Genomic DNA, 22,054 nt, shown 5'->3' with positions numbered 1-22,054 from the left:
CTCCTAGATTTTATCTTTCTTTGATAGATAGCAAAAGATGGAGTCTACAGAAAGCACTGAAAGTTTCTACAGTCATATTCTGGGTCTTCAATGATCACTGTTTTTTGGTTAAAGATAAGTGTTGTGATAAGTACTTTTATTTAAAATATCTAAAACCTTATGGACATTTTCTATTTTTAGGGATGGATGAGAACATTGATTAGAAAAAAATGAATCTTCCATGTTTAGCCCATTTCGTCTAGTTCAATTAAATAGATATACACAAAATTTTTATTTTAAGTTGTAATCACTAGTTAATCGCTGGGATATGATTAGATGGATTGTCTAGTAAATAAATCATCAGCTATTGTGTATTTTTTATATATATTTATTATATTTTAAGTTCTAGGGTACATGTGCACAACGTGCAGGTTTGTTACATAAGTATACATGTGCCATGTTGGTGTGCTGCACCCATTAACTTGTCATTTACATTAGGTATATCTCCTAATGCTATCCCTCCCCACTTCCCCCACCCCACGACAGACCCTGGTATGTGATATTCCCCTTCCTGTGTCCAAGTGTTCTCATTGTTCCATTCCCACCTATGAGTGAGAACATGCAGTGTTTGGCTTTTTGTCCTTGTGATAGTCTGCTGAGAATGATGGTTTCCAGCTTCATCCATGTCCCTACAAAGGACATGAACTCATCATTTTTTATGGCTGCATAGTATTCCATGGTGTACATGTGCCACATTTTCTTAATCCAATCTATCATTGTCGGACACTTGAGTTGGTTCCAAGTCTTTGCTATTGTGAACAGTCTCACAATAAACATATGTGTGCGTGTGTCTTTATAGCAGCATGATTTATATTCCTTTGGGTACATACCCAGTAATGGGATGGCTGGGTCAAATGGTATTTCTAGTTCTAGATCCCTGAGGAATAGTCACACTGTCTTCCACAATGGTTGAACTAGTTTACAGTCCCACCAACAGTGTAAAAGTATTCCTATTTCTCCACATCCTCTCCAGCACCTGTTGTTTCCTGACTTTTTAGATCGCCATTCTAACTGGTGTGAGATGATATCTCATTGTGGTTTTGATTTGCATTTCTCTGATGGCCAGTGATGAGGAGCATTTTTTCATGTGTCTGTTGGCTGCATAAGTGTCTTCCTTTGAGAAGTGTCTGTTCATATCCTTTGCCCACTTTTTGATGGGGTTAAGGGATAATATCCAGAATCTACAAAGCTATTGTTTAAAATAATGGGTTGCAGCCTAGTTATTTTCACGAACTAAATGTCCCAGTTCAACTGACTGTGAGGCAAATGTGAACAATCCCTTAGCATACTAATGATTGAGCAGGTCAGGAGGGTTGATTTATTTGTCGTTTTAAGTAAAGAATATGTTAAAGGTTAAAAAAAATTACTTAAAGTGAAATATTTTTCTATTACATCAATTCTTCAGAGCTGAACTAACAGCAGCCACACCAATATGCAGACTTTCGGAACGTGGTGGGTGAAGGAGCCAGATGCTGAAACCGGAAAGATAAGTCTGTCAGAACATATCTTCCCACATGACTCAGCCTCCTCCACTTTGGGCTGGTTGCATGGGTGTGAAGAGGTGAGTCTGCATCTTTATCTGGACCAGTGTGAATGTCACTAACACAGTTAATCTGATGCCAGCTAGAGGAGCCATTTGACCTAATTAGAAGAGCAGAGAAAACACTTATCCAACACTCTGCAGAACCCTGTGTCTTCAGCACCCCATGAGTTCTTCCTCAAGGTAGGCAAGATGAGATTTCAGAAAAGAATGTGGACTCCCATCACTGACATTTTAGGATTTGTAAATGTTATATAGCCAGAAAAAAAGATCTCATTCAGCTTTCATTTTCAGAAATGTGAAGACACATTAAATGACTTGTCCCACATTGCCTAGCTAGACTGTGGCAAGGCCAGAACTGAGATTCAGATATTTTAATTCGCTGTTTAGCATTACGACTACATGGGAAAATATATAACACTTCGATGTCCTCTTCTCCATCAAAGATGAAGCCTAACCTACTATCAGGAAGCAATTACATCAATCTCTGTGAACTGTCTTTTTAAAAAGTTGTCTTCTGGATTTAAAATTCAGAATAATTCCCAATGATGTCATTATGAGTTTTGCAGATACCATCTACTCAATCTACTATTACTTTGCTGTAATATTTCAGGTAAGATCAACACCTGCATTAGATTAATATGCTTGTGAATACTGTAGAGACTTTTTTAGGAGAGAGTTTATGGCAATAAACTGATTGGTTCAATCCCCCACCCATTCCTTTTTATTTTATTCCTTTTATTTTTTAGCTTTCTGCAGCTGCGGCCTTGGGTACTGAGTATATTGCAGAGAAAATAAAATTAAGTTTGGCTCTCAAATTCCTGGGGAACTTTATAAGGTCATAACTGTCATTTTGGAAGCAGGCAAAGTCACTTCCCAAGTCAGCTCAAAGAGCAACATTTTGAGCAAATATTAAATAAGTGCAGTTCTTCCCCACTGCAGAATTTTACAACACCCTTACCACCTTAGCAATCCCCAGCCCACGGAGAGCATCAGAAACATGATAAAAGAGATGGGAGGGGGCCGGGCGTGGTGGCTCACACCTGTAATCCCAGCACTTTGGGAGGCCGAGGCAGGTGGATCATGAGGTCAGGAATTTGAGACCAGCCTGGCCAACATGGTGAAACCTCGTCTTTACTAAAAATACAAAAATTAGCCGGGAGTGGTAGAGGTCACCTGTAATCCCAGCTATTTGGGAGGCTGAGGCAGAAGAATTGCTTGAAACCGGAAGGCAGAGGTTGCAGTGAGCCAAGATCGCGCCACTACACTCCAGCCTGGGCAACAAGAGCGAAACTCCATCTCAGAAAAAAAAAGAGAGAGATGGGATTCCAAGTGTGCCAGTGCGTCTGCCCACTTCAAGGTGCTGATCTTGAGAGACTTCTCTTTAAAGGCTTCTATTCAGGAACTCTGTGACCGTAGAAAATGGATTTTTGTCATCTGAGTACATAAAGTAGGATCTGAAGTATCTGGATTTCTTAAAATGAAGAAAATTGATCTCCCTTAATGTACACTATCTATAAATTAAATATTAAAATACAGAAAAGCAACAGGTCAAGTAGAATAAACATTAAGAAAAAGCTTTCTAATAAAAAAGTGAATGAAAATCAACCTGTGGCCCTGCACATTCATATACCGTGTGTAAAAACTGTAAAAACCAAAACAGCTAAAAAAATCAACCAAACCAATAAAATGGTACAAAAATAAAAACAATAACACAAGAATAAGGAAAAGAAAAAAAAAAAGGCTTGAAACTGTAAAAACAAAAACATTCCCCAACCTGAAGGAAAGAGGTGGGAGAAAAGAGTACGTGTCAAAATCAGCCTCAGAAACTTCCACCCTTTATACACGGTACCCAGTAAAGCGCGCCTCAAATTGACTTAGTAAGTAAGTCCCTTTTACATTTCATTTGAACCATGAGGTGTAAAACCATAACATTTTCCTTCCTCTTTTGGATATGAGGTCAAACTATCAAGGATTAACTCTATTTGGACATGAGAAATTCCTCTCAAAAATTAATGAAATAGTAAAAAAAAAAAAAAAAATTTAGAGCTTCTACAAATCCTGGTTCAAGTGAGGATTCAAGAATCAGAATGTACTATTAATGTGACCCAATTTATGCCCACAGTTTGTGACTATCCCCGGTAATATGTATGCACTGAAATATATTTTTCCCCACATTTATTTGGCTTTAGAATACATAAAGATCAAAATTCCAACAATTGTTTCTAAACATTTTTAAGTTACATAATGTTTTGAGACGCTGACAAAAACAAGACTGTCTCCTCAGAAATATGTACATTTGCATATCCATGCTAAATTTCATAATTTTTCAAGGGATGCATGGTCCTCTTGCATTTCTTCTGCAGAGCCCTTGGGCTTTGATATGGTTTGGCTGTGTCCTCACCCAAATCTCATCTTGCATTGTAGCTCCCACAATTCCCATGGGTCATTGGACGAACCTGGTGGGAGGTAATTGAATCGTGGGAACAGGTCTTTCCTCTGCTGTTCTCGTGATAGTGAATAAGTCTCATGAGATCTGATGGTTTTAAAAATGGAAGTTTCCGTGCGTAAGCTCTTTTCTTTTGTCTGCCACCATTCGAGACAGGCTTTCAGGCCTCCCAAGCCACGGGGAGCTGTTTAAGTCCAGTAAATCTCTTTCTTTTGTAAATTGCCCATTCTTGGGTATGTGTTTATCAGAAGCACGAAAATGGACTAATAAAGTAAATTGGCACCAGTAGAGTGGGGCGCTGCTGAAAAGATACCTGAAAATGTGGAAGCAACTTTGGAACCGGGTAACAGGCAGGGATTGGAATAGTTTGGAGGGCTCAGAAGACAGGAAAATGTGGGAAATTTTGGAACTTCCTAGAGACTTGTTGAATGGCTTTGACCAAAAGGCCAATAGTGATATGGACAATGAAATCCAGGCTGAGGTGGTCTTAGATGGAGGTGAGGAACTTGTTGGAAACTGGACTCTTGCTATGTTTTAGCAAAGAAACTGGCGGCAGAATGTTTTCTGTTTGAGTTACAGGTTAGAGGGCTTTCAAGATAGTGCTGTTCTACCCCAGTGTTGAACTGAGTTACTGAGTTTAATTAAAACTATTCTTTCAGGTTTTGAAAACTACACTGTTTAGTGTGGGGCTGTGCCATGGAAGCAATCTGAAAGTCAGAGTCAATGCTTTTGTGAAAACCAGTCTATAATAATGACCAAAACTGTTGTACTGAGTCAAGCTTATGTTCCACTCCTCCCCTTAACATGAGTTATCTCATAAGATACCCCGAGGTCTTCAGGCAAATAGTCTTCAGAGTGTTTGGATTACTTGCCCTCCCAGTCTGTCAGAAATGCCTGCATGTGCACTTAGACTCTAATTGGTACCTTAGCTACATCAATCGACATGTGATTGTTCTTCATATACTATACTCTAGTGTTGAAATATTACAAACCATTCCACATCAAAGTAAGCAAACAACCTTATCTCTGACTCTGGGCATTAGCCTATGAATTGCTTAAACACCTACCATCTTACAGTTTTAAGGTTCTTTTTTCAAAGTCCAGCTAGTAGCCAATAATTTCTACCCTAGTCTATGTATCCAGTAATTAACATAGGATGAGGAGTCAGACCAATAGCTCCACTACTTTCTATATATGTGCTTTGGGCAACTTTTCTACCTTTGCTGAGCCTACATCCTCATTTGCAAAATGGTAACAGTATGGTACCTCCCTCTTAAAGTTGCTGTGAGAGTTAAGTGTGGTATGAATGCAGGACCTGGTGCAGAATATGCATCCACCACATCTCAGCAATTTTACTTCCTGCAGGTTGTGATGGTTATGCTACTGGACAGTTGCTTCTCCACCATGGCCTCTTGCTGTCTGCCTTGAAGTTTATAAGATAAACCAGAGTTTCTCCATCAACTCATGAAACTACAAAACATCTGCTGTAGAGCAGCAATAATATTTCCCACAGACTGATTCAAGTGTGAATCCTGGCTCCTTCCCTTTCTGAGCCAATGATCTTGGTCAGGCCACTTAACCTCTCCGAGCCTCAGTTAATCTGACATGAAAATAAGGTGCTGTGAGGATCAATGCGTAAATCTATGCCACATGGAACAAGCATATCGCAGGGGCTTAAAGAATCGTAATGCCTTTCCCCTTTTCTTTTCCTTCTTAAAGGAATTTGTGGTATGAACACAGTTATGGTAGCTTAAATTTTCTTTCTTTCTTTCTTTCTTTTTTTTTTTTTGTTTTTAAGAGACAGTTTCATTGTGTCATCCAATCTGGAGTGCAATGACACCATCATGGCTCACTGCAGCCTCAACCTCCTGGGCTCAAGCAATCCTCCCACCTCAGCCACCTAAGTATCTGGGACCACAGGCACACGCCACCATGCCCAGCTAATTTTTGTATTTTCTGTAAAAACAGTTTTACCATGTTGCCCAGGCTGGCCTCAAACTCTTGAGCTCAAGCAATCCTCCTGCGCTAGCCTCCCAAAGTGTTGGGATTATAGATGTGAGCCACTGTGCCCAGCCTAAATTTTCCATGTTATTTCTAAACCAGAATTAATTAAATCTCAGTCTGTTAGGGCTGAAATAATAGGTTTCAGAAATCATTTAATTCAATATCTTCATTTATTTATTTTAAACTTATATAATTAAAAATTATAAAATACATGTTTGTGGTAAAACTTCAAACACTATAAAATACATACAATAAGATGGACATAATACTTTTCTCCCTGAAATTAATTTCTATTAACAGTTTGATGTGAATGCTTCAAGAGATTGTTGTGTGCATAGATATACACAAAATTTTATATACAGACAGATAAACATATATAACTATATAAATAGATTATTTAAATATGTCTATATTTACATATTTATATACAGTTCTGAAATATTGTCATCCAAAAGTCCTTTTCCTTTCAATATTTTAAATATGGCTTATTTAACTACTGCATAAAGCTACCTTATATGAATGTATCACTATATGATGATGTGTCAATCATAGCCCTTAGTTGGCTTGCAATGTTTAGCTATTAAAAGCAATACTGTAGCAAGTAATCCTTGTATGAAACTGTTATTTTTTTATAGACTAGATGTATAGAGGTAGAACACTAGGTGAAAGGTCATGCACAGTCTACATTTTGACAGCTACTGCAAAATTGACCCTTAAAAGATTGAACCAATGTAACATAATAGGGCATGAACATGGCTGTTTCTCCTGCTTTCTTTCATCAATTCTTTTTAATTTTCACAAGTATTTTTAACTTTGCCTATATGATAGGATCAAAATGATATCTCATTGTAGTTTTAGTTTGTATTTTTCTGAGTTATAATGAGACTAAAATTTTTTAATGTATTTTGGCTATTTAATTTTTAGTTATGAATTGCTTTTTCAAATTGTTAACCTGTTTTCCATTTATTTTTAATTTTTTTAATGATTTGCTTGGGCTTTTTATTATGAATATTGATCTTCAGTTATAAATGTTACAGATTTTTTTTCTTTTTCCATTTTTTAAAAGTTTACATGTTTTGCCTGTTTTTCTTAGGCAAGTCTTCTTTACCCTAAGGCTGTAAAATATATTCTTTATATTTTTTCAATATTTTAACTTCTTTTTTCATTTGCAATTCGAGACCATTTGAGATTTATTTTTCTGTATGGGTTGGCATTAAGTCTGAATTATTCTTTTTCTAACCAGTTATTTAATTTTGCCTGTATTAGTCTTTTCTGATTCTGCTGCTATGACTGCTGCTTTACTACCTGATCTTACATTACAGAAATCTGAAGCCCCAGAGAGATTATGTGATTTTTCTAGAGGGATGCTTTACAACTGGGAGCAAGTCTGCCCTGCCAAGGAATATTTGGCAATGTCTAGAGAAACTTCTGGTTGTAATTACTAGGAGAGTGCTGCTGGCATCTAGTGGTAGAAGCCAAGGATGTTGCTAAACATCCTAAAATACTCAAGACAGGCCCCCCACAAGAAATTATCTGTTCTAAAATGTCAGTCGTGCTGAGGTTGAGAAATCTTGGAATCATCACAGTATATATATACTGGTCATAAAAAAATTTACATAATAAAGGTATTCAAACATGTTTTTTAAGGTATTTAAAATTATTAGCTTTTAGTATCTGTTGATAAATCTTCCAAAAGTTGTTTGCATATAAGCTTGCCATTGTGAGTTAGTAGATGTCCATTTTCCAGGTGAGAAAAAGATGTGAGCTTTTCTCATTGTCTCAGGAGCAATGTTACTTCATTTCTATGAGATGCTCCCTGTTCTTCATGACACTGAAATTTTTCATTCTCACCAACTCTAGAACAGATGTTGAATCCTCTGGATAGCAACTGCATATCATAATTGTGTGTTCTTTTCAAAGCACCGGTTTTAGTCATGCCAAGTGGAAACAAATTTTCAACCATGACTTTACCTTTCATATTAAAAATAAAAATCAGACACAGAATCATCAGAAGCACCAAATTAATGGTAATGATTTCAGGTCCTACTCCAGACCCACGGAAGCAAAGATTCCGGGTTTGGGGCCCAGGACTTTGTATTTTCATGAGGTGAACCAAATGATTCTGAGGGTGAGCTGAGTTTGGGAGCCAGTGCTGTGCCACACTCACAGGCATACTACCTGCAGGAAGAGAAGCTCTAATCCCCGTACTACAAATTCTCCCAGCTTGGCTTCTTTCTCCAGAGAGGAATTTGGTCTCAGAAACTGAAAGATTCATGTCTGCAGTAGGATAGTGAAGAAATTAAAAATAAGAAAGTGAAAGTAGACTAGTTTTTTTAGAGTTAAAGATTTTCCTATATTCACCGCATCAAAAATGTAGTAAAATGGTGACTCATACTAACCACGACCTCTTCGAGGTTTTAAAATGTGTAAGGAGAAACTACAGGGATTGAAGACACAGCCATGCCAGTTACTCGTTTCTGTGAAAGCTAATGATAGTTTATGTTGGTTCAGTTTTCTTTGATCTCAAAGTGGGTTTAAATATTAATTAAGCGTCGTAAAACCAGCTTGCATTTAACAAATATAGTAAAGCCTAGAGAATAGGATCACATGGATTTGGTCTGCAGAATTCCAATTGGAAAATGCTGTGAATCACCTAATGCTGCACATAGATGAATTTTGCTTCACTTTTAATCCCAAAAAATGTATATTATGTTATCAAATTGCAAAACATCATGGCCACATATTCACTAACTTGCTAGAACTTTCAAGTAAAACTTCCTTTTCTATCTTATACAAGATAATTGAAGTTGTTTAAAATGTTTGTTTAAAAACAACTATGACTTCAACGACTTATCTGAGCAGATTCTATCATATCATATAGCCAAATAAAACAAAGCACTACTGTGTAAGTCTAGGCAGATATAACCAAAGTTCTGTTATTTGTAATCCCATTTCTAATTTTGGGGATCACTGAAGTAGTGTCACCCTTACCACTGTACTTCATGATATGTGAAGGTCATAAATTTGAATTTTATATGATAAATGTATACTACTGCTATTCATTTACTTTGTATGTGTTGAAGCCTCTGCAACATTTTTTGTTTGAAAATATTTGCTTCTAAATATGTCCCTGGATAAGTTGGTTTCTATAATCCTTCTCTCCTCTGACATTATATCTAGATCATTTTAAAAAATTAGAAAATGTCTACTTATATTTTCAGCCTTTGCGAATTTGAAGTAGGAAGTAGAGAAATGGCTGGGAATTATTTTAGTTCTGGAGCACTTAGAGGGGAGTCAGCCTTGTGCGGCTTCCAAATTTAGGGTTTAGGATCAGCCAGCAAGCAGCACAAAGCACCACAAACCTTTATGGAGGAAGAGGGGAACTATGTGATAGGAGAATCACCAGATACTGAAGTGGCAGGCATTGCGGTTTCCCTGGCTGGTGTGGGGCAGAAGGGCAAGGTTGTGCAACTCTGCTTTTGTCCTGCTCTGATTTTTAAAGTGATCACAGTACAGGACTATGTGGTGTTGAGGCTGACAAACCCCTGGCAGATCAGATGAGTAAACTCAGGCCAAGAAAAGGGAAACAACTTGCCCAAATGTTTAAGATCAGCTTCAGCATGATGGAGGCTAAGGCAAGCAAGGGGCAGAAGGAAATGAAGAGATGAGAGAGAGCAAGTAGGGTAAGAAGAGGCCCTTTCAAGCACCTCATAGCATTCAGGAGACATCCCAGCCCTTTAAAATAAGTAAATGGTAAGTGTCTCTGTATTCAGAGATTGCCTCTCCTTACGCATTCTGGGTTTTGGATTGAGACCTTGGGAGTCTCAGCTCCATTTCCAGGACATATCACCATGTTGCCTACCTTGAACTGTCACTAATGTTGACATATACCATTCCCAAAAGCTTTCCCCCAAAGGTTCCTGACCTAGAGTGTTTATTTGATTGCCTGTGATGTCTGGCATATCTTTCCAACAGAGGAAATGGAGCCTATTCTTAATCACATTAATACATACCAAACAAAATAAATCAAAACACACAACAAAAAAAATCCAGAAACTTTATAGACAATTTAAAAAACAATGCCCTTAAAGATATAGAAGAAAATTGTTTCCCCCTCTTCCATCCCTTCAAACCTGTAATATACCTAATGAAAGATGGGCCAATAAGGGATCAGAAAAGACTCCAGCTGTCATTGGATTTCTTTAAAACTTTTTTCCCAGGGCCACTAGAGGGGCAGGCACAAAGATGTGCAGATTTGGTTTGGGGCCTGGGAATCCCAGATGAAGCCTAAAGCCACAGGGTCACCTAGCAGGGAGTTTCACTTAGAAGATACAGTAGAGTTCCCCTTCCTGTGTCCAAGTGTTCTCATTGTTCCATTCCCACCTATGAGTGAGAACATGCGGTGTTTAGTTTTTTGTCCTTGCGATAGTTTGCTACCAACATGGCACATGTATACATATGTAACAAACCTGCACGTTGTGCACGTGTACCCTAGAACTTAAAATATAATGAAACAAAATACAATTAACAGTCCTTTGGAAAAAATAAAGTTTCTCACCTACAAAAAAAAAAAAAAAAAATACAGTAGAGAAGAGTGGAATTCCACCGACCTGGGTTCAAATTCCAGCTTTGCCTCTCACCAGCTATGGGCCCTTGGACGCATTTCTGATTTTCAGATTGCTCACTCATAAACGACTAATAATAACAGCATCTTCCTCATAGCACTGTTGTAAAGCCTAAGTAAAATATAGGTGTGAGTTGCACAGCATAGCGCCTGGCGTACAGAAGCTACTTAAGATGTTGTTGCTATTTATTGTTATTATTAGGATGAATATCAATTTGTAGGCTTGAGACAGAAAAAATTAGAAGAGAAGCTGACTACTTAGAAATCTTCTATCTCATTTTTCAGTTAAAATATTAATATAAAAGAAGCCTGCAACAGGCAATCTCAACAGTAGACCATGCTCTGTAGTAATTACAGTTTACTGGGCTGGGTTTAGCTCAAGCTGACCTAGTACTCAGCTAGTGTGGATGCCATGGGCTTTGCCACATCAATACTTAGCAAGTGAGTAATTTGGATGTTCTCTATGTAGCAATCTGTGTAGACAGCCAAAGCAGAAATGTACTTTAAGTCTATACAGATTGATTCTCTGTATTGATTAAATCATCAGATCTATTGTTGGTTGGCTATGTACCAAGAGAATTTTGAAATAGGCAGGCCTAAAAGACTTTCTACATTTTGCCATAATGAGGTTTGTCCATCCACAAAACCTATATGACGCCCCAAAACACTGATACTACTAGTGTTTTTGTTTTTATTTTACTGTATTTTTTAATTTTTTTTAGACAGGGTCTTGCTCTGTTGCACAGGCTGGAGCAGTGGTGTGATCACGGCTCACTACAGCCTCAATCTCTCACATTCATGTGATCCTTTCACTTCAGCCTCCCAAGTAGCTAGGACTGCAGGTGCATGAAACCATGTCTGGCTAATTTTTGTGTTTTTTGCAGAGACAGGTTTTGCCATGTTGCTCCTTGAGCCCAGGAGTCTGGCCTCAAACTCCTGGTCTCGAGCGATCTGCCCGCCTTGGCCTTCCACAGTGCTGCAATTACAGGTGTGAGCCACTGTGCCTGGCCCTAACAGTGATTTTCATCTAACTGTTCTAGGAAAAAAAATCTCACTTATTTTTTCCCCTTTAAGAAGTTACTCCATTTCCATGCATCTCCTTCTTCCCTCTTTCTCCAGTAGATTGTTAGGTCAAGAGGAAGGCAAGCAGGCAAGCAGATTCTCTTGCTTAACACATGAATACAAAATAAAAGGTTTTCTGTCTTTCCCCAAAAAAGTTTACCACTTATTTCCTTCTTTCATATTTACTCAAATTTGCAATTAATTCCCTTTAAAATTATTCTTATTTATAGATAAATTTTTATAACTCCCTGATGGGAAATTTGGCAATTTGTGTACAAAATTTAAATACTCCTAACTCATAAATTTATTTTTAGGAGCCATCTGTGGTGAACCAAAATATTTATAAGAAAATAGTGAATGGCCGGGCGTGGTGGCTCATGCCTGTAATCCCAGCACTTTGGGAGGCCGAGGTGGGTGGATCACGAGGTCAGGAGATTGAGACCATCCTGGCTAATACGGTGAAACCCCATCTCTACTAAAAATACAAAACATTAGCCAGGCGTGGTGGCGGGTGCCTGTAGTCCCAGCTACTCGGGAGGCTGACGCAGGAGAATGGCGTGAACCCAGGAGATGGAGCTTGCAGTGAGCTGAGATAGCGCCACTGCAGTCCAGCCTGGGCGAAAGAGCCTAGACTCCTCTCAAAAAAAGAAAACAGTGAAAAATTGGAAGTAGCATAAATTGTCATGTGAGTGAACTGATTATAGAAATTATAATTCATGTTTACAACAAAATATTCAGTCATTACAAAAATATTATAGAGATATATTATAGGTAGTGCAAAAGTGTTCATAATATGTTTTAACAGAGAAAATGAAGGCTGCTAAATAATACTTATTGAATACTTTTCCAATTATAAATGGACATGAACAGAAATGGGACCAGAGAGAAATCTATCAAAATATTAACCAAGTAGGTTTTTCTGGGTGAAAAGGAAATTATTATTTTTGTTAGTTTCTATTTTCTAAAATGGCTATAATAAACACATCTTATTTTTATAGTTAGACAAAATACAGTAAGTTTTTTTTAATTTAAGAAAATATTGCCAAGTCTATTTTCATCTAAGAGAACAATAGTTCACTTTAGGAATGGAAAGAGCCATGGGCATGACCTACCTAAATGCAGAGTCCATTTGTTGAAGGAGGGCTGATTCTGGAATGGCTTTTCCTCAGGTCAGATGCTATATTATAAAGGAAAGCCAAAGTAGTGGAGGAAACAGGACATTGACCATGCAGAGCTTTCCCTATAATCAGCCATCACCTTAGCAACCAGCTTCACTGCCTCAGGCCTAAATTCTTCCGTAGTTGCTTTAATTTATGGATACCATTTTCCCTGTCTGCCTAGTGGGAATTCGTTAGGCAGTGTCCCGATGTGTAGGTGTACATCACTGGGGCTATGCAAGGTTTTAGCTGATAGATGAACATGGTATTACATGACCTTGAATAACATGGTATGCCAATCAGTCTCTGTATTCGTTTCTCCTTGCTGCCGTAACAAATTTCCACAAACTCAGTGGCTTAAAAAGCACATAAATTTATTCTCTTACCTTCTGGAGGTCATAATTCTAAGATCAAGGTGTTGGTAGGGCTATATTCCTCTGGAGACCAGAGAAGAACCCATTTCCTTGCCTTTTTTACTTCTAGCTACTAGAGACTGCCTCCATTCCTTGGCCCCTAGCACATTACTCCAACCTTGGGTCCATTGTAACATCTCCTTTTTCTGACTTTGGCCTACTTGCCTCTCTCCTATAAGGGCCCTTGTGATTACACTGGGCCTAACCAGATGACCCAGCATGAACTCCTTACTTCAAGATCCCAACTTAATCACATATGCAAAGTTCCTTTTGCCATATAAGATAACATATTCACAGGCTCCTGAGATTAGAATATGGACATCATTGAGGGCCATTATTCATCCTATCTTATTATAGTCTCCCTATCAAGTTTCCTTCAGTCTTCTGAGCACATCAAGGAGGAAGTCTAGTTTTTGCTTATGGCATTGTTTCTAGCACTTGCTAATCTCCCTTTCAAACAAAGAGCATGCATTTAACAAAAAGAAGGCAGATATTAAACTCAGGTGCACTGGCTAGGCATGGCATCTATCTACTTTATTATCAGTCATCTACTTTTTATTATGTTATGGTTACTTTCAAGTTTTGGCAAATGATATTTTATTTTTTTCTCATTTACACTATAGCTGCATAAAATTTCTTTTAAAAAGCGAAATAAGGAATCAATTTTGAGACTTTTAAACAAACAATATTATTGGTAGCATGCAGATTTTGCAAACATTGTGAATGAAGAATGTGAATGACTAACGTTTGGGAAATATTGCCATAGGAGAATACTGCCCTATTAAGATTAGGGAAGAGTCATGTTGTTTGGGGATGGCTATTCTCCCTCCCTTAGCTCTGCATGAGGCCTCTCTTGAGGAATGTGATGCTGTTTTCTTTCTGCTTCTTTTGACAGTTGATTCTTTACAGGGGTAGAGGGTGAGCCACCAAGACAGGGAGAGGTACTATCCCTTTTGTTCATGAAGAATGAAAATTGACAATGGCCAATCTCTGGGACATTATGTACTGGTCATTGGCTATATGCAAATCTCCTTCCGAGGTTTGCTGAGAGCTAAAGGCAAGTCCCTGCATTACAGGTGTGAGCCCTTTTCTGGTAGAGGACTACAAGTCAGGGCAGTTAAGGGTAGAAAAGGGATGGGTTCATAGGAAAAGGAACAACAATACAGTGCTGTGGAGTTTAGACAGAGAGGTGATCCTTTTAGTTGGAAGCAGGGGGTGGAATAGAGTGAGAATAGGGAGGATCAGGAAACTCTTCATGGTGAAGACAGTTTTTCTTCAGAAACTTTGCCAAGAGTTTTCTCAAGAAGCATTTGGGGTGGGGGCCTCATTACCACCAACACTTTAGGTTTTTTTCCTGATGGTATTTTCAGTATTAGGAAGTTTTCCTGGGTACCAACTACTTGCCAGACCCTATGCTTGGGACTCCATACATGCTACTATACTATTAATGCTAAAACTGCTAAAGCAATGAGGCTGGTTTTCTTACTTCCATTTTTCAGAAGTACAAACTGAGTCTTACTTGCCTGAGATCATATAGCCTGTAAGTAGCAGACATTTTCTTCAAGTGCTGTCTGGTTGCAATGTTGATAAGCTTGCCCTGCAATAAACTGATTTCAGCAGCTTTGGTGTGAAGTGATTCTCCCAGTCTGGAACTAATTGAACTAATCGAGCTCTGTGTCAATATGTCCTGCTTCAGCTAGAACTTATCCAGTCTCACTCAGCAGCTTTTTCCTAGGGCTTTATCCAGAGCTGTCCAACAGACAGCGCTGATGGAAATACTTCATATGTGTGCAGTAACCACTAGTTACATGTGGTATCAAGCACATAAAATGTGACTAAGACTGAGGACTAAATTTATTTTATTTTATTTGAATGAATTAGAATTTAAATTAATATAGCCACATGTGGCTAGTGGCTACTGTATTGGACAGAACAGTGTATAGCTAGACTCATTCATATTAAAGTTAAAATCATCCAAGCAGTAACAGTGATCCAGGAACAGAGTGGACGTGGCTCAGGCTGTACTGAGTCACATTAACTTTGCTCTAGAAGACAACTTTACAAGGAACTAAAAGGGACAGGATTAAAGATGACTGAATACTGGGCTCCAGAAATTTGTAACCATTAGCTTAGCAGATCATATATTCTTCAGTGGAGCTGAGAATTGAGAAGTCTGCTCTTCACAGTGATTTGGAACTTTCCAATCCCAGAGAAAAGTTGACCAAGGAACTGCCCAAGACTGAGTCCATATGGAAGAACTTCATCTTCTCTAGGAAGAAAGTGGCAAGGTTTCATAAAATAAATGAATGGATTCACAGAATCAGCAATACAATTACTTTATTACATACAAAATATTATAATGGTAGGAAATCCCCGAGAGCCAATACAGGCTACTCTGTCATCTTTGAATAAGTTAGATGTGGGAAAGTGGAAGAACTGCAGTTAATTCATCAGCCTTGTGTCTTTGGCAGTGCTGGTCATGAAGTTTTATATCCTACAGTAATATCCTGGCACAAACTGCTGTGGCTCTTTGAGGATAGGTAACATCCAGAACACCATCAAACCTCGGAGACTGGATTCTTTAAGTGGCAAAAAGATAGACAGCCTCAGCTGTGGGAGTGGTATACACATTGTCCTTGCAATAAAAGAAGAAGTCTTTACTTGGGGGCCATAATGTGTATAGCCAGCTGGGCTCTGGGACAACTAATCATGGTTTCTCTACTAATTTGTCAAACAAGTCATTGAAGTTGCCTATGGGTCTCACCATTCTTTGGCGCTAATATCTGATGGAGAGGTATTTGCCTGGGATTATAGTAACTCTAGGCATGTAAGATATGGATCAACAGTTAATCAGCCAATCGCTCAAAGAGTCACTGGCTGCTTATGGAATAAAGAGGCTGTGAACACAGCATGTGGACAGGTGTGCTCCATGGTGGCGGTAGACACTGGGGAGGCTACTTGCGCCTACAGACATACATTAGTATTAACAGATGAAGGACAAGTATATGCTTGGGGTGCCAATTATGGGCAATTGGCCACTGGCAATAAAAGCAACCATTCCTATCCTATCTTTGTCATTGTGGAAAAGGACAGGATTATAGAGATTGCAGTCTGTCACTCTTCCAACACATCTGCTGCCAAGACCCACGGTGGGTGTGTGTACATGTGGGGCCAGGGCCATTTGATGATCTTTCCTCACCTCACCCACGTCTGCACTGATGACACATTTGCCTGCTTTGCTGCTCCTGCCATCTATGGCGCCTCCTGTCTGTGGAACATGATGACTACCCTTGCAGTGGCCAAATTACTGAAGAGGGAATTTGACAACCTGGACACTGCAGTCTTGAAATTTGTGGTCAGTGGAAAGTACATTTATGCATGTAAAGTCCTTCTCAAAATTTGATGTATGTGAGCATGTTCATTCATTGTTGGAAGGTAATGAGGATGCTGTTGTAGAAATGAGTGAATTTTCATACTCTGTTTACTGGGCCTTCCTGGAATACCTGTACACAAACAGCATCAGTCTTTCTCCTGAGGAGGCAGTAGGATTGCAAGATTTGGCTACATTTTATAAAGAAAATCATTTGAAAAAAGCTCTGCCAACAATCAAGCAAGGCATCTGTGAGCAGAGTGCAGTCCTTCTGCTCTCGGCTGTTGTGAAGTATGACGCCTGGGATTTGAAAGAATTCTGCTTCAGGTTTTGCATAAACCATCTGACTATAGTAACAAATTTCAGGCTTTGCATAAATGGACCATGATCTCCTGAAGAACTTTATCAGAAAAGAAAGCAGAGTTAAAGCCTTTAAAAATGGATCCCATCTTCAGAAAAGGAGTTTCTGAAACTTTCTGTTTCTCCTGCAAAAGCCAGAGATAATAATTTCTCTTGAATTAATACTATATTTGAAGAGTTACATTTGGCTGAGTACTTGCATCTGTCAAAAGAAGATGGTGGCGAGTAATTTTCATCTGCCTAAATCCAGAGTTTATGTAGAAAGCATTGAATACTCTGATCAGATGTGACTAAGGCCAAGGAAAGAAAATGAAATACCTTATTTACCATTTCCTCTTTTGAGTCACTTAAGTTGGTACCTTTTATACCCTAGTCTCAGTATATGCTATTCTGGCCCAAACATTCTGTTATTCAGCTGGCTGATACCACATAGACAGCCTGATAAGGAGTGCTGTTCCTACCACATTGTCAGTACCCAGCATGGTGCCATGCATATAATAGGCACTCAATTTATTATAAATCTTCAGTACACCTGGATAATAGCTTTAGTTATGGTGTATTCGATGAAGGAATAACTTGCACAAAATAAGTCTAAAATAATCTGTAATTACTGAAATTCTTATTCTTCTGGTACATGATTCTGAGAAATAGTGGCTAATTTAGAGCATTAATTACAATTCACCAAAAGGCCTTGGCTATTAAATTGCCCAAGATCCAAGGGCTAATTTTGATTTTCTATTTACTGTGAGTCATTAATTTCTCACATGGGATTATTGAGTATGAAGTATTATTTTTGAATGAAATCCCTGTATTGATCTGCCTCACATAATGACATAAAGTCCTTTACTTTTCTCTGTGTTGAGGGACTTGCCTCTGTAAGTGAAAATGACAATGTATTTTTCTTGTAGCTGGCTTTCATGTCACTATAAAATAGGTCTTTTCATCTGGCAGTAGTATAATTATAAAGTACTATCTGAAAAGGAACTAATACTTACATTTCATGGGCACCATTAATAAGAATGAGATAAATTTATACTATTTATTTGTTTATTTAGAGAGCGTCTCAGTCTGTCACCCAGACTGGAGTGCAGCAGCGCAATCTTGGCTCACTGCAACCTTTGCCTCCCAGGTTCAAGCAATTCTCCTGCTGTAGCCTCCTAAGTATCTGGGATTACAGTCATGCACCACCATGCCTGGATAATTTTTTGTATTTTTAGTAGAAGTGGGATTTCATCATGTTGGCCAGGGTGGTCTTGAACTCCTGACCTCAAATGATCCACCTGCCTTGGCCTCCTAAAGTGCTGGAATTACAGGCATGAGAATTTATACATTTTAGATCAAAACAAGTCACTCAATTGCAAAAGAGAAACTGGAATGGAACATAGTGTCAGATTATTCTAATATGTATCTCGCAATATAATATTATGTAAATAAAACTCCTTTGGAATTAGGAATCTTGTTCTGATGCTGAACTATTTGATAATAAGGTGCTTATTTGCAGATAACAGAAAAAAATCATCTAATCAAATTATTTTGTTTTATGGTGGAAGACAATGAGGCCCAGAAAATGTGACTTGCTCAAGGTAAAACAAAGGAAACCTCCAAAAATCAAATGAACTAAACAGATATAGATCCTTGTTTTTAGAAATTAAGATACCTGACTCCCAATCACAAGTTTCCCATTCTGGAAAGGGAAGAAAACACCTGAAGTAAGCTGAGAAATATGGTTACCAGCGTATGGTGAGATGGTGGATGATCTCCAAAGGTCACTCAGGAAGGATGTGGTTACCACTAAAGCCTGGCCACATGTGAATTGCAGCTGATAAAAATATTGCATCTTCTTTGGGGAGTACTTTCATTTTTTAGAAAAGCTAATGCTAAGATTTTTTTCTTAAAAAACTCAGAATAAAATATAAAAAAAAATATACTGAAATAAAAAGAATATGGTATGAAATAAAAAGAAAAAAGGTTAAAAAGGTGGCTTTCATATGTAATATTTTACATACACCTATCCAGAAATATACGCATAGATATGTATAATTTAATACATATATTAATATACATACATAGAAAGATACATAAATTTAGGCGAAACAAACAATATCCTGGAAAAACATACCAAAATTGATGCAATGAGACAAACTTCATTTGTAATGTTTAATTTCCAAACCCTGGTAGTAAATACAGATGTTCAGTGTAGTGTATTTTATATGGTTTTGCAGGTCTGCAATTGTTCATAATAAAAATGCCAGAGTTTGATGGATAAAGAAAGATGGACAAGATAAAGAAAAACTGAAAGAAAACTAAAAATAATTAAACACACTGGACACTGTAAAGCACAGAATTGCATAGAAGTATGTTAGTGATCCTGAGAAAAACTTGATTACCAAGCCCACAGGTCAGAGAAAAAGACAAAGAAATAAAAATAATCTTTGACAGAGAAGATGGTAGACATTGAAGAAACACACAGGTAACAGATTATTGACTAGATTAAAACAAAGGACTAAAAGGAGTTGACATCAATATTCGAAGTCGTGATAGAAGAAAACTTGGGTTAAAGAAACATGTAAGTGCAGATTGAAAGAGTTCATTGCAAAATTAAAATCAAAGGGGGTAATTTGCAAAAATATGCTTGCTAAGTTCGTTTCATTACAGAGATGAAAACAAAACCATGATAATATAAAACAAGTAAAAAAGCAGAAAGTTAATTATTTTCTAAAAAACCACAACACGTTACCTACAGATAGATAAAAACAAAGGTGACTTTACACACTTCTGTTGTAATGCTGAACTCCAGAAGAAAATAGAAAAATGTCTACAGAATTTTGTGGTAGAAAGATGTTTTAACCTTTTGTGTTAAGGCAACAAAAAACCTTCTCAGACACTCAAGGGTGTAAACAATATTAAAACATATTTCTTCCTGAAAAAAATTACTTGAAACATATCAAATGGCTAACAGGTATATCAAAAAAGTAGAAAACAAAGTTAAAATTAGATAAATATAAATAACTATGGAAATACACATATGTATTATGCTAATGCCAAAAAATACACTTGAAGCTACTATCACACTATACTTAATGATATTTGCATTTTATAATTATTAAAATACATGTGTAACTTTGTAATATGAGTATGTATTTCATTATAACATTAAACATTCTCAGGTTCCATGTACACCTGACAAGTCTTGTGGAGTATCTTGTCAGTAATTTTCCCTTGGCTTCACCCCAATACTGATTTGTTTGCTTCTGTTTTGAATGTTCAGAACTCTTTGAACCACACACTGTTGAAGTCATAATTTCATAGACTCTAGGACCAGGTTTTCATTACCTAGAGTTTCCTTGGGAATCTTTTCTTTGAGGTAGGGGTAGAGTGGTAGGATGTGGAAGGTATTTGTAAGTGCTTATTTTGTTTTTAATTTTTAACTTTTGTGGGGGTACATAGTGGGTGTATATATTTATGGGATATATGAGATACTTTGATACAGTCATACAATATATAATCACATCAGGGTAAATAGGGTACTCATCACCTCAAGCATTTATCCTTTGTGTTACAAACCATCCAATTATACTCTTAGTTATTTTTAAATGTACAATTCAATTATTGACTATAGTCACCCTGTTGTGCTATCAAATACCATAAAAGTGCTTATTTTGATTAAGCTTATTAAGACATCATATCCCAAATAAATAATCTTTCTTAGCTAAGTTGACTGCTTTGATAAGGAAAGAAATTCACACACAAACTAAAATGGCAAATATGTGTAGAAGGTACAAAAAGAAGAAAGGTTTGATTCCAGAATTCCTCCATAAATGGAATTTATGGACAATCTTATAGGAAATAGAATGGAGGAGAATGATGAAACTTTCTTGAAGGAGCATTCCATAGAAAGCATACTGTTTTTATAGAATTTACCTTTTTATATCTATATACTAAAAATTGTTGGTGTTTTATATTAATACTTCACATAGATTTTTAATGATTGCACACTATTATTACTGTGATTATTTTTATTTGGTTTGGCTCTGTGGGAGATATGATGATGCTGATGCAGGTTTTGACAGAGCTAAAGACATGTCACATCTTGACAATGGCTGGAGGAAGGACTTCATAGTCAATCAAGGTATAAATACTAGCAATCTGTTTTCAGCCTACTCCAAAGCACTTCTTAAATCACATTAGAACTCTAAAATGTAATGAGAACCACGTCACTGTTTTGCAATTTCTAAATGCCAAATTAAAATATGAATCAAGGATTGTGTAGTCAAGTCAATGGGAATTCTGACTTGAGTAACATTTTCCCTTGAGGCAGTGTACAGATTACAGAAGGTATTAGCACAGAAAATTTAGCTTTGGGTGGGACTTGCAATTAAGTCAAATTAATGAATCTGAACTGAGTGTTTTTTTTTATTTTCAAGACATGCCATTAAGCAGTGAAACACCAAAAAGATAAAGCCAAAACTAGGAAATAACCCACGCGTTTTTCAGTGAGTGAATGGTTAAACAAACTGTGGTGCATGTATACCATGCAATGCTATTCAGCAATAAGGAGGAACAAACTTGATATATGCAACAACTTGGATAGATCTCAAGGACATCATGCTGAGTAAAAAAAGCCAATATCAAGGCCACATACTCCATGATTTTATTTATAAGACATTATAGCAATGGAGAACAGATAAGTTGTCAGGGATCAAGTTCAAGGAGAGCTGGTCATAGTGGTAGTGGTGGTTGACCATAAAGGAATAGCTAAAGTGAATTTAGTGTGGTAATGGAGAGTTCTACATCTTAAATGCTTCTGTTTTCAAGCTACTTAATATTTATTAGGGCAGTAGACTTACACAGAACTCTCCAAAAAGATAATTCAGAAGCATAATAAAAAGTGATTTAAGCCGGGCGCGGTGGCTCATGCCTGTAGTCCCAGCACTTTAAGAGGCCGAGGTGGGTGGATGGCCTGAGGTCAGGAGTTCGAGATCAGCCTGGCCAACACAGTGAAACCCTATCTCTACTAAAAATACAAAAAATTAGCT

General features: G+C 37.5%; 1 pseudogene; it reads left to right on the top strand.

Annotated features, from left to right (window-relative positions):
• Positions 1–7,318: 7,318 nt before the first annotated feature.
• On the top strand, positions 7,319–17,128 carry LOC129045063 (RCC1 and BTB domain-containing protein 2-like; annotated as a pseudogene).
• Positions 17,129–22,054: the final 4,926 nt, after the last annotated feature.

Source organism: Pongo pygmaeus, chromosome 8, assembly GCF_028885625.2.
Source record: "Pongo pygmaeus isolate AG05252 chromosome 8, NHGRI_mPonPyg2-v2.0_pri, whole genome shotgun sequence".
NCBI lineage: Eukaryota > Metazoa > Chordata > Mammalia > Primates > Hominidae > Pongo > Pongo pygmaeus.
This window is presented reverse-complemented; position numbering and strand designations above follow the sequence as displayed.